We start from the raw sequence: 11,349 nt of genomic DNA on the forward strand, positions 1-11,349 counted from the left end.
ATCTAGCCTTTATTTCTATATATACATATATGTTATGTACATATATTTCCATCTAGCCTTTATTTCTATATATACATACATATATAAGTATATACTTATACAAGTAGTTGTAGTTGTTAAGTGCCATCAAGTCTGTTCCAACTCATAATGATCTTGTATAGGATTTCTAAGGAGTGGCTAGTGGGTTTAAACCACCAATCTTGTGGTTACCAGTCCAGTGCTTATCCTATAATGGCGACCAGACTACATATACACATACACATATAAATATTGTTGTTAAGTGCCGTTGAGTTGGTTTCAATTCATATCAGCTGGTGAATTTGAATTGCTGACCTTGTAGTTTGCAATCCAGTGCTTATCCTACAGCACCATACCAGGAGTTCAGATATTCATATAGAAATGTATATACAAAGGAGCTTCAAAAAGTTCATGGAAGAATAGAAATTTTAAAAAATGAACTTTATCCACAAACATTTTGAAGTTCGTATGTACATTTATGTGCACAGAAATGAAGACTATAAAGAAATACATCAAAATATGGATACACTTGTATGTATGTTTTGATAGCATCCTATAGTTATTATGAGTCTATGTTTGTAAAATGGTGGTAGTAGTAATATCAGGAGTAGTAACATCAGCATCAGAACTTGCCTAACTTCAGTCTGAGGCTGGTCCCTATGAATTGGAAGTCAAACATATCCTTCTCTCCAACCTTTTTACCAATTTTAACACTAGCCTATCCTCCCACAACACTCTACTTTTCTTCTGGGTTTGACAATCTGTTGTAATGGCCATACAGAACTCATACACCATACTTACAGTTAAATGGTTAATTAAGAAAAGAATACAACTCAGAATTAGGATCAAGAAGCAGGTTCACAAAGTCTCCCTGTCTCTATAGTTGAGGATAGTTCCTTTAACTCCCCTCTGCCACAGGACAGGCTCCTTTCAGAATGAGAAGACTCTTCTTGGATCCTTCAGGACAGGCTTTGATGATTCTGCCACTGGATCCTTTCTGGGCCCTTTGCTATCTTCAGTGTTAGTCCTTGACCTATATTACAGCTCTTTTAAGAGGTACCTTGCCTCCTATCTCTCTGCTTCCCTTTTCTTCTCTCTTCTTTGTTTCTTCTGCTTTTTCTTGCTGTTTCTCTTCCTATATAATTTTGTCTCAAAAGCCTCTGTTAGGTTGACTGCTTACATACAGCTCTTTGTCAATTTCAAGGCATAGCCCCTCCCAGCAAAAGACACACACTAACCAATCCCTTCTTGCTAGGCAACAGACATTTCATTTGCATTGCTGTCTCTAGTCACCTCATTTACATAAGTCTATTGACCAATTACTATAAGATACATACCAACCACAGGGCAGATTAAAAAGTATTAAACCCCAAGTTGTTTACAGTTTACCCAGGAAATGCCAATTAGCCTTGACAAGAGTAACAAACTCTCTGGGGAGAAAATTAGGGCAAAAGCAGGGACTTGGGGGAAAAATCTCTCAAACTGCTTTTCCAAAGAATCAAGGCAAAAAGTCACACAAAGTGACTCATTACATTCAATACAATATTTCAATTACATTTTGTAGTAAGCAATTTTCACAATAAGTGAATAGTATTAAAGAGGCAGACTATTATTCCATCATATATATATTGCCAATATTTATTTAAGCAATTTGATTTGGGAACACTTAGGTTATTTTACCTTTATTACTTTTGTGAATAATAACTGCAATGGAAGTTTTTAAGTACACTTTTGTGCCTTGGTAATTTTGTTAGAAAATGTGGAAGTATATAACAAAAAAGATGATAAACATTTTTAGAACTCTTGAGACAAATATTTCAGTTTGTGCTCCCAAAGTTTGTACCAACTGATACTTCCCCAGCTGTGTATGAAGATACAGTTATTCACCATTTTTGGGTATTATAAAATCATTTCCAATCTGGCAAACAAAAACTACTATCTTCATATTACTATTCTATCTTGATTATTAATGAAATTAAATCTTTTCATGTTTATTGACAGTTTTTTCCTTCTCTGTTTATCTAATTTGTTTATTTTTCTATAGATACATTAAAAAAATTTTACTTGGCAAATGCAAAAAGTAATTCATTGAGGAGAGAAAAAAATTAGTGTAGTATTTAACCACGATAATTAATGTCCCAGGTAATTAATTATTCTACTCTTTAATCATGCTCACATGCCAAAGTTGTTTTTTTTTTTTAAGCAGAAAAGCCTATCTTTTTTTTTTTTTTTTTTTAGCGCTACTGATTTGAACACTTTCTTGTGACAGTGTCACTAGCAAGTAAAAAAGTGAATCAAAATCAGAAAGGATTATCAGAAACACTGGAAATTATTACAGGGAAGTGTAGTTTGTACCTTGAATGCTAATTTATGAATAGTTCAGACATGTGAGAGCAGGAGCTATTCCTGCAGTTGGGCTCAATGTTTAAAAACAAAAAATCCAAAAGTTAAAAAAAGGACCAAAAACGTTACCTTCCAAATTACTTGCCCTCCATTTCCTCTTTCAACTCTTCACTTCCCGTTCTATTTTTAGTTAGATGAACTTCTTAGTTTGGATAGTTTTCTTTTGTTTCTAGATTGAGAACTGTCTTCTTTTTTATCATATCTGATCGTACAAATGAGTAACTACAGATTGTTAAAACAACTTTCTGGCAAGTAAGTCCCTGAAAACACTTAAGGATTTCAACTTTTCAATACTTTTTACTGTTTTTATTCTTAACTTTAAACAGCCCTGTTTCTTTTTCGCTCTTATTCTTTTAGCTCCATAAATTGAAAAAAATAAACAACGAACCAAATCCACTGCCACTGAGTTGACTCCGGATCACAGTGACTCTGTGCAGAATTTCTGAAGCCTTATCTTTCTCCAGCAGAGCAGTTGGTGGGTTTGAACTGCTGATCTTGCTGCTGTTGTTGTTGTTGTTAAGTGCCGTCGAGTCGGTTTCGACCCATAGCGACCCTGAACAGGGTTTCCGAGGCTATAAATCTTTATGGGAGCAGATAGCCTCATCTTTCTCCCAGAGCAGCTGGTAGTTTCAAACTGCTGACCTTGCACTTCGCAGCCCAATTCGTAACCACTACGCTACCAGAGCTGTTAGCAGTCCAATATTTATCCTACAGTGCCATCAGGGTTCCGGTTATCTGGCTGACTATAAATTATTGATTTGGTACTTTTTAATTTACTAATTATTTTTAATTACTTCTTTTAAGGCAGATTTTCCTCAATTTTAAAAAACACTGTATTTCATTCATTAAATTAAAAAAACCCTATTTATTTCTACCTTTTAAAACTTGATTATCACACATGTTCCTATTCTGCTTTCATCTCCAAACTCTGTGATCCTCTTCTATTTAGTTTCTTTCATCTTTGCTTCTTGGAGAATGAAAACACAAAAATAGGCTTTTATGGTCTAACTAGGAACCCCTACTACTTACTTCATTGTTTAGCAAAATAAATGATTCCCCCAGTTGTTTTTTCTCTAAACGGTGACTCTAGGGTAATGATTTTTGGTTCTCTGGGTCTGCAAGTACTCATATTACACTTGAGCCTCAAAGGACACATTACTAGAACTAGGAGTAATCCAAAGCAAACCTTATTGTTGTTATTAAGTACCTTCGAGTAGATTCTGACTCTTGTATAGGGTTTTCAAGGCTTTTTAAAAATCTTTATGGGAGCAGGAAGCTGTATCTTTCTCTCCTGGAAAGGCTGGCAGGCTGGACCCACAGACTTTATGTTGTGTTTCCGCAGTCCATTGCGTATCGTATAGATTGTGTGGATGGTGTCGAACTGGGCAGTGTTTTTTACTTTGTGCATTACTTCGCTATGATTAAGAACCAATTTGACAATTAAAACTTAGTATTGTTGTTGTTAAGTCCCATCAAGGCCGTTCTTTAATCATAGGGACTGAAATCACAATAGAAAAAACCCATCCTCATAATCCTTGTTAAACTTGAGCCTATCGCTGCTGTCACTGCGCTAGTCCATCTCCCTGGGAGGGTTCCTCTTTGTCACTAACTCATCACTTTACCTAGCAAGATGTCATTTTTCAGGGAACTGGTCCCTCCTAATAATATGTCCAGCAGGTGAGACGAAGTCTTGCTGTCCTGGTTTCTAAGGAACATTCTGGCTGGACTTCTTTCAACACAGATTTGTTTGTTTTTATGATAGTCCGTTGAGTCCGAAGGAGCTCTGGTAGCATAGAGGCTACGAATCAAGCTGCGATCCTCAAGGTCAGCAGTTCAAAACTGCCAGCTGTTCCACAGGGGAAAGATGAAGCTTTCTGCTCCCGTAAAGATTTACAGCCACGGAAACCCTGTACAGGGTCCCTATGAGTCGGAGTGGACTCTACGGCACATAATCACCACCATGGAGTCCTGGTGTGGTGCTGTCGATTAATGTGCCAGACTGCAAAGCTGTTTGAACTGCAAGGTTGGCAGTTCAAGCTCACCAGTCACTCCTTGGAAACTATATACAGGGTCACTATGGGTCGGAACTGACTGGAGGGCAGTTAACAACAACAATGGTAGTCCGCAGTATTTTTAATGTTCTTCTCCAACATGTCAATTCAAATGCATAAATTCTACCTACAGTCTTCCTTATTCATTGTCCAAGTTTCACATGCATATGAGGCTGTGGAAATAGCAGGACTTGAGTCAGGTACACCTTAGTCCTCAAAATGACCTCTTTGTTCTTGAACACTTTAAAAGAGGTCTTTTGTAGTGAATTTGCCTAATGCAATATGTCTTTTGATTTCTTCACTGCTGCCTCCATGAATGCTGATGATAGCTCCAAGCAAAATGAAGTCTTTGACAACTTCAGTCTTTTCTCCATTGATCATGATGTTATTTATTGGTCTAGTTGTGAGGATTTTTGTTTTCTTTACATTGAGGCACACTCCACACTGAAGACTGTAGTCTTTGTTCTTCACGGGTAAGTATTTTATGTCTTCTTTGCTTCCAGCAAGCCAAGTTATATTATTTGCATATAATAGGCTTTTAATGAGCCTTCCTCCACTCCAAGGCACATCACCTCCTACAATCTGGATGCCACATTGTTCTTCATATAATCCAGCCTCTCAGATTATCTCCTCAGCATAAAGATTGAGTAGGTATGGTGAAAGGATACAACCCTGGCACATTCTTTTCCTGATTTTAAAACATTTGGTATCTCCTTATTTTGATATAGCCACTGCTTCTTGGTCTTTGTATGGGCTCCTTGTGAGTACATTGAAGTGTTCTTGAATAGTCGTTCTTTGCAATGGTATTCCATAGTTTGTCATGATCCATCATATTCAATAAAGCACAAATAAACAGCTTTCCGGTAATTTCTACTTTCAGCCAAGATCCATCTGATGCCAGCAATTATATTCTTAGTTCCACATCCTCTCCTGAATCTGACTTGAATTTCTGTCAGTTCAATGGTGATGTACTGTTCCAATAGATTTTGAATAGTCTCCAGTGAAATTGTACTTGCATGTAATATTAATGATATTACTCAATGATTTCTACATTCCATTGGATCATTTCTGTTACCATGGCCATATTTTCCAACTACTGATCCTCTTTCTTTCCAACCTTTGCATTCCAGTCACCAGTAGTAATCACATGCATCTTGATTGCATGTTTGATCAATTTCAGACTAAAGAAGTGATAGATTTCCTAAATTTCATTATGACTGGCTTTGATAGTTGGTGTGTTATTAATAATAATACCAGTTAATAATAGTGGTATTAATGGGTCTTCCTTGCAGACATACATAGATTATCCATCACAGATGGCATTGTATTTTAAGATAGATCTTGGAATGTTCTTTTTGACTACGAATGTGATACCATTCCTTTTCAATTTTTAATCCCTGACACAGTAAACTCTGATTGTCTCATTCAGAATGGCCATCAGCAGTGCATTTCAGCTAACTAATGCCTAGTATGTGGATTTTTATGCATTCCATTTCATATTTTACAACTTCCAGTTTTTCTAGATGCGTATTTCGTATATTCCACACTCTGACTATTAATGGATATTTGCAGCTGTTTCTTCTCAATTTGCCTTGAGACCTATCAGCAAATAAAGGTCCTGAAAGTCTATTATGGTTAACTCTACTTTAAGGGGGCAGGTCTTCCCAAGTGTATTTTGAGTGTCTTCCTACCTGAAGGACTTATCTTTAGGCACTATGCCTGACAATTTTCTGCTGTTATTCATAAGATTTTCAGTGGCAAGCCATTCAGAGTTAGGCTGCTTCTCCTTCTTTCTAACCTGTTTTAATCTGCAAGCTTTTCTGAAACCTGTCCACTGTGGTGACCCTGTTATATTTAAAACACCAGTGGCATAGCTGCCAGCATCACAGCAACACACAAGCCATCACAGTACGACAAAGTGACAGACAAGTGCTGGGTCCCCTAATCTGGATCTGAAATAAAGTGGCCTGGATTCTAAAATCTGTTTCTTCACATGGGTTGATTCTTCCACTCATCAGTGGCAATCCTTGCTTATCACTACAAGCTGTTACTGGACAGTATAGCCTTTAATAATTTGTTAAAGCTGGTTATTGTTTTCCACAGAACCAATTGTAAAATTGTATGGTATATTCCTGATAAAAAGTTTATTGCCAGGTAGATCAGATTTCTCATTTGAAATGATTATAATAGGGGGGGGGTGTCTCGCCTCCTCCAGTTTTTTCATTGCTAAAGTAAAAACACAGTATTTGTTGCTACCCTGGGCTAATTCTCAAAATTATTTTTAAAATCAATAAATTTGCATACCATGGTTATCAGGTATTATCTTATTTGAGCATAAATGTAACAATTTTATGACCAATGAGACCTAATTCAATGTACAAATTGTAATATGTATTAAGTGCTTAATTACCGATTTTTATTTTCTTCTTAAAATTTTTAAAGAGTTCCCTTAACAATATTTGTCGTCATTGTTATAAAGTGCCGTTGACTCGGTTCTGACTTATGGTGACCCTATATAGTGTTTTCCAAGGATCAGCTGGTGGGTGTGAGCCACTAGCCTTGAGGTTAGCAGTACAGTGCTTATCTTATAGGGCCACACCAAGGCAGTTTTAATCTCTTGATACAAGAAAGAGATTCCTTAGTAAAGTTTCTTCTAGCAAGCTTTCAAAGAGGGTTGGAGATCAGAGGGCACTTTTCCAAATGAAAAGCACATTGAAGTCATCATTTCATTGGATTGTTTCTAGACAAGGTTTTCATTTTATTTTGAAATTTCAAATAGTAGAAAACTGAGGATTTGAAGTTTTTAAATTTATTTCAAAAAGACAGGAGTTTTAAGAACACTTGAGAGGAACATTAACCAGAGTTGAGGTCATGCTCTAAAAATAGCCTGCGTCCTCGCTTTGCTGCCACTAGGTGGCATTATGGAGCGCCGGGAATCGGCCCAAAGAGTAAGTCTCCCTCCTTGGGTGAACTACCCCCAGGGCAAGTGTCCAGACCCGGACACCAGTTTTCAGGGTCTGGAATTCATGCCAAGATCTGGCTTGAAACTCTAGGGGTCAAGGAAGCCCCAGGGAAAGCCGCAAACCGGTCAGCTACGAGGAAGAGCAAGCGGCACCCCCACCCTTCCAGTAGGACTCTGCAAGTCCAGGGAAGTGACCCAACTCCAGCCTGTGGCAGAGTCTTGGGGACTTCATGAACTGGGCTCCGGACGCCAACATCCAGGTTGGGGCACAGGGCGGGCTGGAGACCGAGTTCCATCTGGGGAATGAATGTAAGAAGCAGCAGTTGACAAAATGGGGGCAGTTTTCTGTTCGTATGCTTTCAGCCCCGACAACTGGAGACTTTGTACTTCCATCTGGGTGATGACTGCAGTGTCTGGATTAGGCTGGACGTACTTTAGGGTATGCCAAGAAGGTGCAGAGCGCCTAGTATCTGAGTGGGGGGTGAGAAGACTACTACGGAAAACAGAAAACCGGTTCTCAAGTTCTCAAGACTGCAGAACCTTCCTCGCCCCACCCTACCACGTGTTGACTTAAGTGCGCAGCCTCCTTGTCCCTACACACCTTGTCCATTTCTCTTTAACCCCACTGGGCTAAGTTTTTTTTTTTTTTTTTTCCTCCTCTGCCTCCCTCTTAAATAGTAAATACTATTTAAACAATTTTCATATTTAAAAAAATGTTTTTAACAAAGAGAATTGTGTTTGGTGTCAAGTCATAAATTCCATATGGATTTAAGAAACCAAATCAGAAACTGGGAAAAAAAATCGACTATTTAGAAAGTATTCGCATGTTGGGGTTCTTTAATCTAAAAACAAAGGAGGAAATTGAAAAGATTATAGATATACTTTTCATTTATTCTTATTATGTAGAATTGATGCATATCTGTAGGAACACTCCTTGGAGAGATATTTGGAGACATCGACAGTAGTCATTTTTGGGTTATGGAATTAGTGTTGATTTACTCTATTTTGCTTCCGTCTTGATATCACTTGTACATCATTTATTTTTGACAAGGAATAAGTATAAGTTCAAAAACACTGAAAATGGTGTACTAGGAAAACTAAACAACTACTCAAAAAGGAAAAATAGGACATGACTTGGCTTTTTATTATATAAAATGCAATTTCAAATAAAAAATAAACATTTTTTTTTCAAGAGATAAAGGGTATGGGCAGAAATTTTACTAAAGAGGAAATCCAGATTATATATTTAAGAAAATATGCAATCCCATCAAAATAAGATGCAATTTCATTGATTATGTAATTAAGCTTTAAATGACAATATGTAATGCTGATGAGTGTTTTGTGAAGTGGGCTCTTTCAAACAGGACCAGTGGAAATGTCAGTTGGTACAACTTTATTGGAAAACTATTTGGCAATGTCTATGAAAATCTTTGATGTTGCAATTCTACTTCTGGGACGCTGGCCTAGGAAACAGAATCTGGATAAAGATGACTACAAAGATATTCAACAGTGTTATTTAATTGTAAATACTGGAAACAACTGAAATGCTTAATAAGAACATGCTATTGGCTGTACATTTACATTAGTGATAGATCCACAGTACAATGAAAATGGTTATAAAGAAGGCATTGCAAAATTCATGCTAAAATGCTGACAGAATGAAAAACACGGGCAGCACTTAAAATTCTCTTTACAGGTGGAATCCAACTATGAAAATCCATGTAGAAAAAAGGACTAGGAGAAAATGTACCACAAAGAGAATAGTTAACGGATTGTGAGTCATAATAGGGTTGTGTGTGTGTAATTTTGCAATTTTCTAGAACCAATAGATCTGTTTTGAAAGAAGTGCAGCCAGAGTGCTCCTTGGAGGCCAAGATGGCTAAGCTTCATCTCTCATACTTTGGACATATTGTCCGGAGGGAACAGTTGCTGGAGAAGGATGTCATGCTGGGTAAGGTGGAGGGTCAGAGAAAAAGAGGAAGACCCCCAACGAGATGGAATGGCCAGGTGGCATCATTGATGGACTCAAGTGTGGCAGCGGTAGTGAGGTTGGCCTAGGATTGGACACTGTTTCGTTCTGCTGTGCATAGAGTCGCTAAGAGTCGTTTCTGACTCGATGGCACCTGACAATAACAACAACAACATAATTTATTCATTTACTACATGTTTACTGGGTACTTATGAAGGAGCCCTGGTAGTGTGGTTGGTTAAGTGTTGGGCTGGAAGGAAAGGACAATTTATAGCAAAGAAAGTCAGTGACAGTTTATCTGAGGAGTGACATTTGATGTATGACCTGAAGCATTTGAAGGAAGGGAAAGAGCACTACAGACAAAAGGAACAGCAAATGCTCAGGCTTTGCAGTGAGAAGGAACTTCCTGTATGAGAACTAGAGAAAGGGGAACTGTGTTTCTGGAGCTAGTAGTCTTGGTGAGTAATGAAAGATATGATTTGAAAAGTTAAGTAGCACCTAGACCAGACCAAACAGGGCCTATTAGGCCACAATATCAATTGTGGATTTTGTTTTTATTCTAACTATTGTTGTTGTTGTTATTGTTAAGTGCTGCTGAGTCAGTTCCGACTCATAGCAACCTTGTATAGGGTTTCCATGGAGCAGCTGGTGGATTTAAACTGCCAACCTTGTGGTCCGCAGTCCAATGCTAATCCACAGCGCCATACTGTTCTAACTATAAAGAACTCGATTTATTCCTTAGTCCACTGAGTTTGTTAAGGTTTGTTGAGGAATAATTTAAACAGCCAATGTAAGAAAATAAATTCTTAAATTAAGTAAAAATTATATGGAAAGTTTGCAGAGAGAATGTATCCTATGGTTAAGTGTTGTCAAGTTGATTCCAACTCATAATGACTCAATATAGGATTTCCAAGAAACAGCAGGTAGGTTTGAATCCCTGATTTTAGGATTAGCAGTCCAGCATTTAATCTACAGCACCACACCAGAACTATATCCTTTAGTAAGCAACTCTCTTTACTTTACTACGATACTATCAAACTGAAGACTCCAAATAACAGTCTGTTTATGCTTTACAGGTAGTATCAGTTGCCTTTGAGTTGACTCATAGCAACTTACATGCATGTCAGCGAAGGAATGTGTTCCATAGGGTTTTCAATGGCTGATTTTTCAGAAGTAGATTGCCAGACCGTTCATCTGAGGTGCTTCTATAAATTCAGACTTCTAACCTTTCGATTAGCAACAGAACATTAAATTATTTGTGTCACCCAGGAACCCTGGCATGACTATAAGAGTCTAAAGTGGCTTCAGGAGGTCTGTGATGTCCCTAATGAAACATAATTTTAAAATAGGAGACACTACACTGACCCTGAAAGCAGTTACCATACAACCACCACCAATGCCAACCTGCTGGCCACAGATGCTTTGAACTTTGAGGGAAGCTGACAGTCCCTGTCTCAGAATTCTGCTGCATTTTCGTGTTTTGATAGGGATACTTTAAGAGAGCCCACTCAAAGAATCTTGCCTTCAACCATTTTAGACAGATTGTATCCCTTTATAGTGGCTTTATGTCTGTAATGTACTGTAAGAACTTGGAGCTAATATTACTAGTATTTGTGGAAAAGAGCTTTCTTGAAAAGTAAACCTTTTAGTTAATATCTATGTCAATAAGCAAAGATTGTTAAATTGATCATTTCCTTTCATTAAAGAGTTTTTTCGTTACACTAAAAGCAATCTGACATTATGCTGTAGTATTCATCCTTTCAATATTTATTCACAATTTTGAGGTGACAAGTAAATAATCCTAGCCAATTTTAAACTTTCCTTATTATTTTCAATCCATCACTCAAAAATATGGTATATTCAGCAAGTCAAATTTGAGAAATTATATATATATACATATGTTTAATACATACCCACATGTATGTGTGTTGAGTCCTGGTGTGGTG

General features: G+C 37.5%; 1 protein-coding gene across 4 annotated transcripts in view; it reads left to right on the top strand.

Annotated features, from left to right (window-relative positions):
- Positions 1-11,349, top strand: part of ACVR1C (activin A receptor, type IC) — a 137,791-nt gene that overhangs the window by 32,503 nt on the left and 93,939 nt on the right. The window contains exon 1 of one of the 4 annotated variants that reach the window (XM_006872039.1): positions 9,982-10,001. The exons of the other annotated variants lie outside the window; for them this stretch is intronic. The gene's annotated coding sequence lies outside the window, so the exon portion shown is untranslated. Of the gene's footprint in view, positions 1-9,981; positions 10,002-11,349 lie in introns of those variants that run through there. 4 annotated transcript variants of the gene reach the window in all.

Source organism: Chrysochloris asiatica, unplaced genomic scaffold (genome assembly GCF_000296735.1).
Source record: "Chrysochloris asiatica unplaced genomic scaffold, ChrAsi1.0 scaffold00181, whole genome shotgun sequence".
Classification (NCBI taxonomy): Eukaryota; Metazoa; Chordata; class Mammalia; order Afrosoricida; family Chrysochloridae; genus Chrysochloris; species Chrysochloris asiatica.